Source organism: Lissotriton vulgaris, chromosome 3_2 (genome assembly GCF_964263255.1).
Source record: "Lissotriton vulgaris chromosome 3_2, aLisVul1.2, whole genome shotgun sequence".
NCBI classification, from domain to species: Eukaryota; Metazoa; Chordata; class Amphibia; order Caudata; family Salamandridae; genus Lissotriton; species Lissotriton vulgaris.
Genome location: NC_141690.1, coordinates 256,852,418 through 256,868,332, shown reverse-complemented (window position 1 = coordinate 256,868,332; position 15,915 = coordinate 256,852,418).

Sequence of the window (15,915 nt, the reverse complement as noted above, 5' to 3'; positions counted from 1 at the left end):
CGTACACAAAGTCAGGATCAAAGAAAAAGTTTCCAGGGAAGAAGTTCCGCAGGGAAGCTCCCAGCCGGGAGGTTGTGGATGGTGAGTAGATATCCGGGTTGTGGTCCTCTGCGGGGCTGTTGTCGTCAGAGCACGGGCGGTTGGTGGGTCTCCTCGGAGATATGTAAAAGAGAGAGTACAGGGGTTAGTCCCGTCCAGCAAGGACTGCTGAGTACTTCCACCGTCACCGGGAAGTGAAGGGCCAGGTAAAGAGCGTGGGGCAGGTGGGAAGGGTAGGTAGGGTTAAGACCAATCAGCAAGCAGGGGGGGTAGTGTGATGGGAAGTGTCCGGGATAAGTGCGAGGTTTGTACATACAGTGCTCGTGATACTTCTCCTAAGGACTAAGGCTAGTGTAGGGTGCTCGTGAGGCTCTATATACAAGACTATACAGTTAATTACAATATTTACACTATGGGACACGGAGAAGGATAGAGTGTACTCACGTGCCCCGCCGCAACTCTCATCCGAGTTGCGGCCGCTCTCCAGCCACCTCCGGAGGTCGCCACCAATCCTCCGTCCACAGGTCTTCTTCCTCGTCCTCTTCTCCGATCTCCGCCTCCTCTCCGATCTCCTCCTTCCTTCCGCTCTCCGTCGGGGGTTCCGCGCCGTTCGCTGTCTCCTGCCACGAGTCCGCTGGGCTGAACACTGTTTCCTCGTTCCTGCCGTCTTTTCTGTGTTCCCGGCGGACTGCAGTGGACGTGCTTCCGGTTCCGGAGGGGTCGGTTTCCGGGTCACCTGATGGAGTTCCGTTTCCGGTATCCTGTTGGTCTGTTTCCGGGTCGGCGTTGGTTAGCGGCTCCTGTGGGCGAAGAGCGGAATTCCGGTGACCAAGGGACGCTGTTCCTCCCGGTGTGGGGGTGTGGCCCCCCCGACTACACCGCCCTTCCGACAAGGTAGGGACCCCTGGTCTTCCACAGTGAGGTTCGTTGTCTGAAAGTATACAAAGAAGTTACTAAAGATGTGGGGCAGGATAATAAAAACCAGAACTGGGGCAAATGGTAAATGGTGAAATGACTTTGGATTGGGCACGCTGTGACAACCGCATTGGAAATTTCTTCAGATATATTTATGATGGACTTGATTTCTTTCTGTAACGATGCTGTTCTACTTCTGTAATGTCAACCAGCAACAGCTGGATGTGGTGGAAAGTTTATTGTCACAAAAAACAGTAAAGTTGGTTATAAAAATTAGAAAAAATACTTTTGGACATGTGTCAACGGTGCCTTGGCCCCCTGGGTGGAATGGTTATTGCCAGAAGCAGGCATTGATGCAGAGAATTGTGGTACCCATTCAGCAAGGGGCTTAATGGCGTCAAAATCCTATGCGTTGGTCTAGAAGATGTTATGAGATCTGCTGATTGGTCATCAGAATCAACATTTAAGAAGTTTTATTATACACCATTAATGGATATTGCTTCTCTTGTTGTGGGCAAGCTTTAAACTAGCATAATCTTCTAGTTCTAGTTTTTGGTCCTGACATAGAATAATATTTTTCCTACCGACTGCGTCAATAATTTTCAATTCTATTAAAGACACAGGGCTAGGATTGTTCTACTGTATTGTATGTGTATATATACTTGATATTATTTAATATAATATTGATGTACACCCACCCTACTGTGTTTCTTTGTAGTGTTTTGCATTGTTTCTACTTTAAGACATAAACAGAAGCAGGAAGGATACTGCTTGCTACATCGGTTGAAAAGGTCTCAGGAGATGAGCCGATGCAGGCGTGATGGCTTCCATCCTTTTCCTTCAGGCCAGGAGTTTTGGAGTTGGTTTTGCCAAATGTAACATATTTACATAGTCAAGGACATTGCTGATTTATCGTACATGTTAAAAATTGTTGAAATGTTTTCTATAAATACATGACTAAGTTTGAAAGAGCTAATGCTGATGCTTTAAGAAAGAGGCGGGAATGTGGTGTCTCTTGTAACAAGAATGCCAAATCGCAATTTGGGTTTCAGACCCAATACCGTTTGGGGTTTTGGAAGGGGCGTGTTTAGGGCAGCACTTTGAAATACCAAATCAAGTTGTTATGTATTAAGGTTTTACGACAAATTTCTGGTCACAAAACATTAATCTTTTACCACTTCTTCGAAGGAGGAGATAAGCCATTCCCAAATGGGAAGGGGTCTGCAAGGGGGACCCTTTCTCCTCTGTGAATGTTGTCAAAAACATAGGTTAAGAGTGAGCAGAGAGCAAATGAAATGAGACTCAAAGTTTTGCTATAAGGAAAACTGGTTGCCAATAAAACAATTTTTTATTTAAAAGCAATCACAGACATGGTGGTCTGCTGACCTCAGAAGCCACCATCACTGTAATGCCTGTTAGTTGGACGCAATCCTTTTTATTTCGCAGGCATACTGCGCAGCACAGTACACCTGCTAAATAGGGGCTGTCAGGGGGAACACCAGTGCATCCCTGGCGCCAATGAGGGGAGCAGGGACAGGATCCCTAGCACTGTCCCAGCATCTTCTGGGCCTGAGCTTTCAGTCCTATCAAGAAGGTAGGAGAGGGATGGGATGAGTCTTTATGTTAAACCTGGCCCTACTGCTCTGTCCGGCTCCTCGTTGGGAATCTTGGCTTGCTGGTCTGGACGTCCAGTGCCAGATTCCTGCTCTGCTGCAGCTACAGAGTCTCGGAGCTGCCTGCAAAGAAAGACAGGCAAGTAAAGGAATCTGGTGCTTCTCTGCATGGGAGTGAAAGTGTGTTTGTGAGGGATTGAGGGAGAATGAGATTGAGTGAGAGTGTGTGTTAGTCTAATGCCCTGAGAATGAGAGTGAGCATCAATGAGTGAGAGTGAGTATGAGAAGGGATAGCCCGAGAATGAGTAAGGCAGTGTGAGCGAGCTTGAATGAGTGAGTGAGGAGGGGATTGTAAGAGGGAGTAGGACTGAGGCAGGAGTGTTTCCATCAATGGTGCAGCAGGTGCAGTTGCACCAGGATGCAGAGGCTCTGGTGCAACTGCACCCGGTGCACTATTAAAGGAGAACACCTGTTCTGCAGGAGTTAAAATCAGAGCTCCTGTACACCAGTAGTTGTGAGTGAGTGTCAGTGATTGTGGAAGTGTGAGTGTGTTCAAGTGCGTTTAGGAGTGAGAAACAGTGAGTGGGAGTGTATGGGTACATTTGTGTGTGAGGGCACCCAAGGCAAATTTTAAAAACAATGAGGTGATCCCGTGGCAAGTATTACCCCCACCACTTACAGGGATCAGTAGCCACCACTGCAAGGCAAGTGTAACGTTTTCATGGGAAGTGTAGTTAGATACATTTAAAATGTTTTCATTGGCTGCTGTCTTTTTTGCAGTAAAGTAAGAGAAACATAACCCTTGCCTCTGTGTCCTTATAAAACTGAAAATTCGTCATGTGATAGCTAGAAAGTTTATTATCCTTTGTGACTCCTGAATCTATTGTCCGCGCCCAGGTAAAGGCATGCAAGGATCGTTAACAAGACTGACATTAATAGCTGGCCTGGTTACACTACATCCATCATCAGTCACAAGATCACCTGAGTCTTTAGGTTAAAAAAACGTTTGTACGTTTAGAGACAGTCCCGTGACTTCTTGTGACTCAGGTCTTCCACTGCCCTGATTGGTTGCTGAATTAAAAGCAAACTGGGCGTGTACTGGTTGCCTTTGTCACGAGGTCTAGGTGGGGTGAGCACTTCCACTTTCGATTTGCTGCAGCACAAGCTAGTGAGGGCGTGGCACACGTGTGTAAGCTGTGCAGTGCAGAGCCAGACACACCAGAGGACACGCCAGACCCCTGTGCTGCCCTGTGGCCAGCTGAGCCAGACACACCAGAGGCCACGCCAGACCCCTGTGCTGCCCTGTGGCCAGCTGAGTGTGGCAGTGCCAGAAGCTGCAGCCACTCTACTGATGTGGACACCCTGCAGCCCGCCTGGCACTAGGGAGACGGCCCAAGAAAGTGCAGTGCCAGTGTGGGCAGGCAGTGAAAAGCCCAGCAGAAATAATGCCCACAGACCCTGAGAGCAGAAACACGTGACACACACCCTTCTGTCAGGTCCTGGGGAGGAAGCCTCTCTTTCAACCTGAAGGAGGTTTCACTTCTGGGAGTTTGAGAAAATGAGTTTATTTATTGTCAGTCTCGGGGTAAGAAATGATGGCTTGTTAATTTATTTATTTGTGCGTTTTTATATAGCGCAGACTTTACCCGAAGGCGTCAGAGCGCTTCACAATAGAAACAGTAATGATACATGAGGAGAAAATTACAAGTGAGCAAATTACAGAAACAAACATAAAATTACATGAGGTAAAAGTGACACTTGTGAGCAAACAAAATACATGAGATAGCAAACAGTGCAATACAAGAGGAGAAAGTGACAAGTGTGGGTTACAAGAGAAAACAAAGTACAAGTAGAGGTATAATACTGCAATATATGGCAGACACTCACGCACAAGAAAAAATGTTACGTAGGCAATGGTGGCACTTGTGCAAGTATCTAAAGCAAACAAAATGTGAGAGGTAGCAAACAGAGTGTTACAAGAGAAAAGTGGCGTGTGCATGCTACAAAAGAGTACCAAACACAGGTACAAGGATAATACTGCAATAAATGGCAAACACTCCAAACACAAGAACACTTCCATAGTCATGGAGAATAGAATTTCCTATAGCTCAGGGTCTTCCTTCAGATAATAGAGAGGGCGTGAATTAAATTTGGAAGTGTCTTTGGAGGAGGAGAACTTTGAGGTCCCTTTTGAAGGCCTGGGAGGAGGCGGTGGTCCGGAGCTGAGGGGGAAGTGAGTTCCATATTCTCACTGCGTTGCCTGAAAAGGATTGGGCCATCGATCTTTCCTTCTTGAAAGTGGGAGGTTCAAGCAGTAGATTTTCCGCATTACGTGATGGTCTAGAGCCTCCAGAGAGTTTCAGTTTATTCACCAAGTAGCGTGGAGAGGAGGAGTGCAAGGCTTTGTGGGTGATACAGGCAGTCTTGTAGGTAGCTCTAGCCTCGATGGGAAGCCAGCGGAGGGAGGATAACATGCGTGTGATGTGGTCGCTTCTTTTGGCCCCATGTATGAAACGAGCTGCTGAATGGAGAACAGATTTAAGGGGGACAGGTGTGATCTGGGGAGGCCAGTAAAAAGAGAATTGAAGTAGTCCAGTTTGGAGAGGACCAACGATTGCACCAGGGTTTTAGGGTCTTGCTCTGGGAAAAAGCGACGAATTCCCCAAAGAAGGCGCAGTTGGTATTGAGCAGACTGTGCAATGGATATGATGTGGGAGATTAGATTGGGGTTTTTGTTGAGTATGACACCAAGGGATTTTGCGCTGTCGACAATGATGGGTTTATTGTTAAGTAGATTCATCTGATCCATCCATGATTGAACCGGGGGAGGAAAGAGTGAGGAGGAGGAATTCAGTTTTGGAGGGATTCAGAATCAGTTGATGAGTTGACATCCAGTTTTGAATGGAGTCAAGAGTAGAGCTTAGGATGGCGAGATCGTGAGTGGAGGCCACCTTGAGGTAAACTTGAGTGTCAATTGCATAGAGATGACAGAGGATCCCGGATTTACTTAGGAGATTTCCCAGTGGTTCTAAATAGAGATTGAACAATGTGGGTGCAAGTATAGAGCCTTGAGGGACACCTTGACCTACCACCAAAGGCGATGAAAGACTGTTCGCTATTTTGATCATTTGGGATCTATCTGAGAGGAAGGAAGCAAACCATTTAAGCCCGGTGCCCTCCATGCCCATTCTCTGTTGCAGAGTGTTGAGGAGAGTGTCTTGATTGACAGTGTCAAAAGCTGCAGAAAGGTCAAGGAGAATTAGAAGACAGGACCCCCCCGAGTCGAGTATCCACAGCGCGTCATCAACCACTTGCAGCAAGGCTGTTTCAGTGCTGCAGTTTTGGATGAAGCCGGACTGACAATTGTCAAGATCATTGTCCTTGATATGACAAGAGAGTTGTTTCGCTACACATCTTTCTGTGACCTTCGCAAGAAAGGGTAGGTTAGTGATGGGGCGGAAGTTGTTGAGGTCTCTCGCATCAGCAGTGGGTTTTTTAAGCAGAGGGGTGACCAGCCCAGTTTTGAAGGAGACAGGAAGGGAGCCTTGACAGAGGGAGAGGTTGACCAGAGTGGTCCAATAGGAAAGAGAATGGGTATAGAAGGCAATGGCACTGGGGATGGGGTCCAGAGAATGGTTGGAGGGCTTTGTTTCAAGGATGCACTTGAGAAGGGCATCTTCAGAGATGGGGTCAAAGTTTTGCCAAATGGCTAAGGATTTGCGCTCCTCTGGAGGGGTAGGATGGGCGACCTGATCCACAAGGGATTTCACCTTTTCGTCAAAAAATATAGCGAAATCCGCTGCTTTCTTTGTAGAATCCTCCAACTTGGAGGTTGGGGAGAGCAGTTAGGAGGCTTGATGAGATCGAATAGTTTTTTGGGTCTATTTTTGGCAGAGTCGAGGAGGGTTCTGAAGTGCGACGCTTTCCCAAGGAAGATGTGCTTGTGGCACTTGGATCTTGCTGAACGAAGCGTGGCCAAATTATCGGTAGAGGGCGCTTGCCTCCATTGTTTCTCCAGGAATCTTAGCTGCTTCCTTTCTTCATAGAGGGATTTGTTGAACCAAGGAGCTGAGGGAGTGGGCCTCATCTTTGTGCTTTGGAGAGGAGCAACGATATTGATTTCGACTGCAAGGACTGTGAGGCACTGGGAGGTGAGTTTGTCAACATCAAGGTTTGGGTCTAGCCTTGGAAGTGATAACAAAGCTGATTCACAGAGGGAACCGACATCAATCTTTTTAGCATCACGGAACCAGGAGGTAACCCTCTTAGGTTGGCCAAGAGTTATAGCGTGAGATAGGTGAAGAGAGACTGGGATGAGGAGGTGGTCAGACCAGTGTACATGAATAGGGGTAGTGATAGAGAGCATGCCTGCTTTAGAAATAACAAGGTCCAGGATTGAGCCCTTGGAGTGTGTTGATTCTGTGCAGTGTTGGATAAGATCGTTTGCAGAGAGGAAGGAGGCCAGCGAGTTCGCAAAAGAGTCTTGCCGTGAGCCCCAGTGGAGATTGAAGTCACCCACGAGGATGTATGACGTTAGCACGCATCCTATTACCACGCATACCTTTACAACGCGGTATTTACAACGAATACCGTTACAATGCATAGCGCTTTGAGGTGCTGGATAGTGGTAAGTATAATTTTATATTCCAACTCCAGTCCCCGTGGACACTAGGGAAGGTGTTGGATATAAAATTAAACTTATTCCCTATCCTAGAGCGCCCCCCAGCGCAATGCGTTGTAATGGTATGCGTGGTAATGCCTGCGTTGTAATGGTAGTGCGTTGTAACAAATGCGTGCTAAACGTTGTATACCCACCCACGAAGGTCTGATTGTCACTTTGTGAGAATTGGTTGCTGATGAAATCCGTGAGTTCCTCCATAAACGAAGGGCCACTTCAAGGCCGGATGTAAATTACATGGAATCTGAGGGGTGAGCGGTGGTGCAATTGAAGCTCAAGAGAAAGGCATTCAAAGGTGTGGAAGGAGCTGATAGGAGAGGCCTTAAGTTGAAGGGGGTTTCTAAAGATGACTGCAACACCTCCCCAACGTTGTCAATTCTGTCATTCATATATATGGAATAGCCTGTGGGTAATAGGAGATCAAACATAGAGTGAGAGGTATCGTTGAACCAAGTCTCTGTGAGGAAGAGCATGTCAATATTGTGAAGGGTGATGTATCGGAGATTTCAAATTTGTGTTTTACTGCAGATCTGCAGTTGTGGAGCAGACAGCGCAGCTCTGTCAAGACTGTTTTGGTGACGGGGGCACTTGGGCTCTGAAGGGTGATCTGGATATTGTACTTATAGAGGGGTGCTCGGGGGGTTTAGTTGGATGCTTGGTTCTGACAGAGGAGATGGTCGGAATAGTGTAGATAGTAGAGTTACGAGGAGATGCAGGTTGAAGAAGGGTGGTGTTCAAGGGCTTGTGTGAGTTAACGACGGTTGCAAAAGACAGGTTGAGCTTGGCTATAATGGAGTGAGGGGGCGAGGTGCATCTCGTGGGACATTAGGAAGGAGTAGAGGTGCCTGGAAAGGTGGAAATCTTGGAGCTTAAAAGTGAAATGGCAGCTACAAGCTGGGAGATGGAGGTGGTAAGAGAGCCTAGCTTATTTTCCAGAGGGAGTAAGGCAGAGCACAGAAGGCCGGGTGGCTCGATGGAAACAGGAGGGGGTGGAATTGGTGGTGGAAGGCAGGGACAGGAGGAGAGTTGGGGTATAGGGTTCTAAAGTGGGGAAATGTGGAGGTTGAGAGCGGGAGTTGGTGAATCAGAGGTGATGGGAGAGTTGACTTTGTTGGTGTTGCAAGAAGGAAAGGAACTAAGGACATATTTAGGGGGAGATGGGTTCGGATCACGGCGGCAGGGTAGAAGGAGAGTGGAGGACTGTGTGGACTCATGGCAATGTAGGAGGTTTGGGAGGAAAAGAGGGGGGGTGTTGAAGAGGTCCTGTCAGCTGTGAGGGAACGGGCATCTGGCAGAGCGAGGGGGGTTGGGAGAGAGGGAAGTTGAAGAAAGGAAGTGGTTCTGCTGGGCCCGAAGGAGGGAAATGGAAAGGGTTACCAAGGGGGGAATAGGGTAGCACAGCATTGCTGGAGGAGTGGGAGGAGGGAGAGAGAAGCAATGGGTTTGTGGAGAAATCGGGGTGAATACCGAGGGGAGGAGGGGGTAGAGAAGAGGATGGGAAGGAGGAATAAGGGGAGCGTAGGGAGAGTTAACTGGGGGAGAAGGTTGGAGGAGAGGTGGCCTAAAAGGGGGGGTGACAGGTGGGAATATGGGGGAGGAGAAGAGATTGGAGTACCGAGATGGTGCAGAATGGACGAGGAGCGTATTAGCTAGAGGTAAGGTTGAAGTGATGAGGGGGGCATACTGTGAGTGGGGAGGAATAGGAGAGGAGGGCACAGGGGAGGGGGAGGGAAGAGGGCCGACCTGTGATTCTCGAGGGTGCAGCCAATTGGAGTGTAGGGGGGTCAGGGGAGGAGAAAGGGAGTAATGAGTGGAGCTAGAAGAAGATTCAGGGGAAAACCCGGTCGCAGAGGAGGGGAGAAGGGAGGGGAAGAGGTGGTCAAAGAGCGAGAGACAGGAGTCTTTGCCTTGGATCATGACAGTACCGTTGTTACAGAGTGAGATAGTGAGGTAGCCATTGAAACACGAAAAGGGGGGACATTTTTTGTTGTTTCCCATGAGGGATAGAGGAGGAGGAGGTGACGTTAAGGGAATTATATAAGCTGGTGGACCAAGAGGGGGTTTAGTGAGTGAAGAAAATGAAATAATTTTTGAGCCTTCCAAAATGACCATTGTGAAATTGATCAACAAAAAGGGAGTCCGGGAAACGTTCAATAGTGTTATGCTTCAATCGTTTTACTGAAGCTTTAGTCTGGTCGGGTGGATAAATGATTTTGTAGCAATTAATTCCAGCCTTAACTCGAGTGGTGGCCATGTTGGGAAAATGAGGCAGAAAAGTGTGGGGGGATATGAGAAGGGTGTTACTAGGAAAGCGGTGGTGAGGAGAAGTATAAGGACATAAAGGGGGCACATATTCCAGACGTCAGGTGAAGATATCTGAACCAATGTGCCGTCCGGAAGTGAGGTGATTAGGAACAGGTTGTTACTTCAGAGCAGAAGAAGATGGGGCTTGGGAGTCTCTGTGATTTTGCTGGTACTTGTTGGGCCCTTCATCTAGGTAAACATGATGCCACCTGGCACTAGATAATATTTACAAGGGAATTCTTTACATATGACAGACTAGCACATGACAGACTAGCAAAATCCGAATATGCACGACAACCTCGTCATCATAAGTCCATCTTTAGAGGTACTCAGAACAGGGTGCGTAAATCATACAGACCACCTTTAGAGATACTTAGATCAGGGTGCGTAAATCATACAACATGAAAAGCATTTCCTAGCACCACATATATGTAAAAGGGCCTGGCTCTGTACAAAACTCGCAGTCTCCCTGGCCAACTGGCCATCTCCGAGGGGGACTCAAATGCCCTGAATCCATAATGTCAAGGCTGCTGCCAATGCAGCGAGAGTCCTAACTCGATCAGAACTGTCCCCACTGATAAAGTGGCCTAAACGGTGTAGCTGGCACGACTTGCTGCGCTGAGGTGAGCGAGAGCCTTCCCGCCCGCTTGTGGCGCTCAATCACCGCTTCATAGGGCAGAAGGTGTCGGGCCCCCACAGGGTTGTGGAGGGGGCGGGGGGAAGGTGTCAGTCCCCGCACGGAAGGGCGCACATGTCGGACAGTTGCTGCCGAAGCCGCTAGGTGGCTTCCATTTTGCGAGGACGGGTAAGGAGTATCAGCAGGAATCAAACAGCCTCACTGAAGTTGGAGACCAACTTTATGGGGCCCCTTAGTTTCTGCTGGTAGGTCTGGGGGCGCTAGAGTCTGCTCCGGGTATACAATCACAGAAACACTCGCCTCACCTTGTGATCTTGGCCAATTCACTTATTTTCTGTGTACCTCTTTTCCATCATCTGCACCAGCAAGGATTATCTACACTATATAAAAAACTGAACATTTACACTGAAGGGCCCCTCCAGTCAGAACTGCACGGTGTAGTTTTTGGCAAGCACGACAATTAATAAAATATGTTAAAATGAAGGCTGGTCCTTCCAAATCTGATCTGGCAACAGAAAGGTAGGTGTGGTCTATGGCAGTGGTTCTTAACCTGTGGTCCGAAAACGCGTGGAAGACAGCGAGGCCTACTCATTGAGTCCACAAGTGTTTTACAAAATTAAATAAACTTACAATTAATACATTAAAATAATAAAGCATTTACAATAAAGAAGCAACATCAAAATAGTGAAAACATGTAATATATTTTATTGTGAGTTAAACAAATTATTTAAATCTTTGAACATTTGTTTGGTGTATACTTTTTTTTTTTTTTGTGAATTGTTCTGAGGTTTAAATCATAAGAATTACTTGGGCTGGGCATCCCCGGCTTCCAATACTAACTCAGTTGGGGTCCCCGGGTTTCAGTAATGATTCATTTGAGTTCCACTGAAGTAAAAAAGACAGATGTATGACAAGTGTAAATTGCGACTCGCAATTTACGCTCGATTGTGTCGCAAATTGTGAGTCGCAATTTACAATATACAACAGTGTCAGAGACACGGATTGCTATTCTCAATGGGGTCGCAAAATGCGAGGCTCATGAATATTAATGAGGCACTCGCAATTTACAACCCCATGGGGAATTGCTGGCCCTTCCAGGGATGGTGGCCTGCTGGGCTCAGCAGTCCTCCATGTCTCGGGCTGCTTTTCAGTAAAGCAATTTTTTTTTTAATGCAGCCCGTTTTGGAAAACGGGCTGAAATAAACAAAAAAAAGCATGAAACCTTTTTATTTTTTAAGGGCAGGTAGTCGTCCCTCGGACCACTGCCTTCCCATAAAAAATATTTTTAGTGCCAGTCACAAAGGGGAAGGCCTTCCCATTTGTGACTCCATTTCCACCTCTTGAAGAGGGCAGTAAATTGCAAGTGTTTTGCAACCGCAATTGCAGAGCAAAACATTTTTACATGACTTGTAAGTCACTATTAAGAAGGGAACGCCCCTTCCTGATTGCGACTTTCAAAACACTATTTTGCGAGTCGCAATAATTTGCGACTCACAAAATACTGTTAGTACATGGCCATATAGGTTTTTGCATGCGCAAACGGTCAGAAACCCGTTAGTGCATGCAAAAACTGGTCGTACATCTGGCCCAAGTGGTTAAGAACTGCTGGTCTAGGGTGCTCACTTCCTATTTTAGATGTGTGACTACAACTCCCAGGATGCCTTCTGCTAGAAGAGGGCAAAAGCCAGGACAGGGCAACACAAGTTTGCATCGCTTCTGGTATATGGTTCTCTGCAGGTCTCTATTTCACCAAGGTCACAGAGCCAGCAATGAGGGACGCTTTGCACTTTCTTATAATGCCAGCAGTCCCAGGAAGCAGCAACATGCTTGAGTGGTAGAGGCGACCCCTCCCTCCTTCTGTCCTTGAGGATTTCTCTTCATTGCTGTGAGGTCTGGAGTGGGAGTGCTCATTGTGTTTGTGCTGTCCAACAGAGAGCAGAAGGGAGAACAGGAATGAGAGGTAGAGAAAGGAGTGAGGTAATTCTGCCGGTCGTCAGGTTTCGCTTGCACAGCACTTGCACTGTGCTTGCACAATCTATTGTAAATAAAAAAAAAATATGAAGAGGAAATTAGAGTCTGCCCATTACTTACTGCTAGAAATTGGGTTACTGGTTGACTAGGATGTGAGCCCTGGTTAAGCAGCAACCACAATGCTAGTTGGGGTAAGGTGCAAGCAAACCCCAAATCAACATGTGCTCACCCCTTTGGTAGCTTGGCACAGAGCAGTCAGTCTTAACTTAGCGGCAATGTGTAAAGTATTTGTGCAACACTTCAAACAGTAAAACTGTGAAATCACCACACAAAAAGATCCCGCACCAGGTTTAGAAAAACAGCAACAAATCCAACCAGTAAACCTGGAGATACAAAATTGTAAGGTTTTAAGTTGAAAATGTGCCAAAACGGCCAACAATTGAAATCTCATCGCCCCAGACGGGACAAAGTCACAAGTTCTGGCCAACCTCATTGGAGCACGGGCTGGATACAGGAACCCACTTAGGCCCGCCGAACAAGCCCTTGCGCCACCGGTACGTCACTTTTTACCATATTAAAAGTGATGCTTGTAAATAAGGCCCTTTGCTTTCAAGAACCCCACTCACTGCTTAACATTCATTGGCATTATTGTTCCTCCCATCAGTAAAGAACGGGTGCATCACCTCCCCTGCCAGTAAAGAACCAATGCATCATGTATTTTTCTAGTACCTCACCTCCCCTGCACCTGTTCTCGTCTTTAATGTTTGAATGCATCTCAGGTACTTTGTGTTAAGACAACTGCATCCATTGATTTCTATTGACTCAACTTCTTTTTTCAAGTGAAATTTTGATATGTGCATGTTGGATTTTTGTCATTTTGGTCTTGGTTTATTCAGATAAATGTTAGCTATTTTTCTAAACTACTGTTGTGTCCTGTTATGGTGATTTCAATGTTGTACTCTGTGTTTATTTACAAATCCTTTACACATTTCCTCTGAGATAAGCCACACAGTTTGGGCCAAGCTACCAAGGGGCTGAGCGGGGGTTATCTTAACTTTATAATCCCCTTACCTGTTCTAGCATTAGGGTCCTACTTGGACAGAGTGCAAACCACTGTTAACTAAAAACCCCATTTCTAACAGAAACACATGTCAAAGAACCCCTTTTCTACGTTGAAATTGATGTTTATTATGACAACTAATATTATCTGCTTTTATTGAGACAACACATTTTATGTTATGTTATGTTATGGTATTTTATTTGGTATTTATAAAGCGCGCAGCTTCTCCCAGGAGTGTCCTGGCTCTAAGAGGAAAACCATGTAACAACTACCAGAAAAAGTCACCAAAGAAGAAGAAGCGGCCAGGACCTAAAGTTGGAGAAGCCATGTTTTTAATTTTCTCCTGAAGGTGAGAAGGTCATTGTTCTGACCGACTTTTTCGGCCCTCCTTTGAGGGAAGATGATTGGAGGTGACTCCAGTCTATTATCATTCTAGTGCAAGGATTAGAACCATAGACAGGGCCTATTCACAAGGCATAGTAATATAGTTCCGTGCCCTTTTCCATAGATCAGGGCTTATAAACTTATGTTAGGGGATAGATTCATTAGTACTAGTGATAATCCGTCCTTTTGCAAGAGTGTTAGTATACCTTCTATGGAGTTATGCTTATTTCGGGCCTTGTAGGCCTCAAACGGGAGAGACTCCATCTTTCTTTCTGCCCCGGCAGCTTGAGATGCTTCTAGGTCAAATGTAATGTTTTAGTTACGAGGTGTTGTTCGCTTGGAGAGAACCGGCTCAGGCTGGCCCTTATCGAAAGACTGTATTTTTCTCCACTCCAAAGACACAACATCAGGCCGTCCGGCTGGGAACGTGTCCTTGGTACGGGGAGGTACAAGAATTTGGTGGGCGGCAGGTTACTGGCCGTAACTTTCCATGAAGGAACGAGCTTCCATATTAGTGAAAGGATTAAGCAGTTAGTCAGTCAGTCTGTAGGCGGCAGCTAGCCGTTAGCATCAATGCCATTAATTATTTCCAGGCAGACAGTCGCCATTTTGAAGTCCGAGAAAGACCAAGAAGCTGATACTCTCTTAGACAGATTGAAGTTATTTTAGTTGGAGCAGCTGGCGAGCTTTGACCTATAAGATCAGAGCATTCCGAGTGAAGCAGTTAGTCAAGAGAACGAATACCAGAGTGGCTGAAACTGAGTTATAAGATCGAAGCCGAGAAGTGAAGATGGTCCGTGATTGAGAAAAGAGAGGAGTAGCGCAGAACAGCCAGAGAGAAAGCAGCTAATGAAAGGAAGGTTCCAGTGACTTGGAGGGAAGCAGAGAAGACAGAGCATAGCGGTGCAGACGTGTACCCGTGACTGCAGAAGTGTGACTTTAAGACGAGCCAAGGCACAGAGGAGAAGGGAACCTAGATGACTGCTGAATCCAGACTTCACATTAATCAGGTGACGTCAGTCTTTTTCTCATAGTGTGCACATTCTAACCTGTTATATATGTTATAGTATAGTATTGTGTTATTATGATTATTGTAATAAAGTACCCCAGTTCTTAGTGAACCAGCATGTGCCTTGTATTCTTGTTCAATCAGGGTAACCTGTTCTTCTAGTCAGGCATTGTTTTCATGAACGGATGTGATTCCCGGTCAGGTAAGGAGTGACTGAGCAATGAGGGAGAGAGGGGCCCCTGAAGTGGAGAATAGGTTGTACATCATCTAATTCGGTAACCCGTTGTGTGATCTATAATATTGTAGTATTATATCCCTAGTAGCCAATGAAAGATTCCTTCCAATGGTATTCATAGGAAAGTGATCGTCGTTGGTAAGCGGCGTTAATGAGAACACCAGGTGGGAAACTGGTGCCGATACCCGCAGGATTGCGGCTTGGGATGTAAGTAAGAGAACACCAGGGAGGAGACTGGTGTCTATACCCGCAGGATTGCGGCTTGGGATGTAAGTGAGAGAACACCAGGGAGGAGACTGGTATCTATACCTGCAGGATTGCGGCTTGTTGGGTGGGCACTGACTGTGATCAGTGTGTTATGGTAGCTAATAAGAACTGCCCTAGGGTAGACTAGTCTGGGCCTAAGCTGCCGCAAGACTAACTGGTGTGAGTGTGATATTGTAGAAAACCTATGCATGTATATTGCTAATTTCCCCATCCTTAGGTATAAGGCATAGATACCTGTTGTAAATAAGTCCTGAGGAGGGAAGTGATTACGTTCCGGCTGGGTTGGTGGTGCTCTGAGGAGCTGATTCTATCTGGTCTGAGAATCCGGCCGTTACAGTCATGTACCTATTTAAGAGAGAGAGGTAGGCTATTCCACAGACGAGAGGCCACCACGTGAAAGGGTCTTCCCCCTACCCAGGAAAGCAGGACCTTAGGAGTAGAGGTCAAAAGCTGAGCAGAGGACCTCAGGGTATGTTGAGGTATATAGTGTTGAAATCTTTCCCTAGGGTAAGGGGCTCCTATCTTATGAAAGGCTTTGAAGACCAAAACTAACGCTTTGAAATGGATTATTTTCCGAAGTGGAAGCCAGTGTAAGGAAGACAGAAGAAGGGTCGTATGTGTCCTAGGTCCTGCCAGAAAGATGGCCCTGGCCGCCACATTCTGGACCATCTGCAATCGACTGAGTAAGTAATCTTGGAGGCCCAGGTACTGGGTGTTTACATAGTCCAGTCTCAAAACCACCTATGCTTGGACTACTGTTTTCCTGTAAGAAACTGGGAGCAGGGGGAAAAATTCCTCCGCAT